The sequence below is a fragment of the Opisthorchis viverrini genome (genome assembly GCF_000715545.1).
Source record: "Opisthorchis viverrini unplaced genomic scaffold opera_v5_76, whole genome shotgun sequence".
NCBI classification, from domain to species: Eukaryota; Metazoa; Platyhelminthes; class Trematoda; order Opisthorchiida; family Opisthorchiidae; genus Opisthorchis; species Opisthorchis viverrini.
This window is the reverse complement of record NW_008751730.1, coordinates 314,965-316,139: the sequence shown is the minus strand read 5'-3', so window position 1 is coordinate 316,139 and position 1,175 is coordinate 314,965. Positions and strand designations below refer to the sequence as shown.

The following is a 1,175-nucleotide window of genomic DNA, read 5'->3' as shown; positions in this document are numbered from 1 at the left end:
TCAAACAATGACTTGGCAGCGAAGTATGAAGGCCATTACCAGCAAACTCAGCTGCGCTGGTCATTGCCGTCTTCCTGGATGGGGACCCCGAGACGGGCCACATCAAAGGCTAGAGACATTATCAGACATGGCCCAGTCGTGCCCTCAATGGCGCTCGTGCATCAAAGCTATTGCCTTCAGTGCACAGATCTTTTTCCAACCTCCTCACTTGACAGCCCACTGACAGTGTTGGATTTATGCACCAATTTATCAGCTCCCGCCTGCAATGCGCAGCTACCTCCCCCTCCCCCTAAATCATCGGTGAACGAAACTGCGGCAGCTACAACCACTGTACGACGAGTACGTGGTTATTACAGTGACGAGGATGAGGATGATGAGCCAATCAGGTGATCTGTTCACCGAGCTTGGTAGTTGGCTCGCAGACGTGTACCGATGATCGTTGCTGATTATCACCGATCATCAGCGCAATGATGATGACTCATCGAATGGTGACGTGTCGTCTGCCGAAAACTAGACAAACAGACCATCAGCGATCTCATCACTTACCACTGACAAAGCAACGTAGAAAACGAGAAGAAAACGAGAGGCAAATTATGGTCATTTTGGGCGCCAGATTTCTGTCGCTCCTTACCTGGGCTGTGAGCGAAATAACTCGTGGTTTTGTGGGCAACAAATTCTCCAGGCTGATTGCATCAGACCATGAACTTTGATAAACTTTTGGTTGAATGGTGGGTTGGACGAATTGGTCCTCGTTGGCGATGATTCTGACGCTGAATTGAAGTGTAATGGGAAGCACTTAGAAAGCAATACAATGTAATAATCACTGCATGTTAATTAGAGCCAGTTAGCTTTATTGTTCATATCCAGAAGTAATCAATAGAGTTGAAGTCAACCAAAGGATCGATCGTAAATGATGGATCCCGCCAATCCACAGCTTCAAGTATTCACAAACAATACAAGTTTCAAGCAACACTGAGTTCGCACACAAACACGGGTGAAAATTTTATCGGCAATGTGAGGGGATTTGAGGATTTTCACTAGGGACATTCCCCTTCAGATGAATCCAATCTATGCTGAAAGCTGGGAAACACAGTTCCTTCCTCACTGGCAGTCATCACTTGTTCACATCTCACGAAACACCTGGCAGTTTCGAACCCGTAAACTTTGAGTTACTG

General features: G+C 46.6%; 1 protein-coding gene across 1 annotated transcript in view; it reads right to left on the bottom strand.

Moving 5' to 3' along the window:
* T265_13514 (hypothetical protein) overlaps positions 1 to 1,175 on the bottom strand; it is a gene marked incomplete at both ends in the record, with an annotated part of 28,879 nt that overhangs the window by 11,580 nt on the left and 16,124 nt on the right. The window lies entirely within an intron of this gene.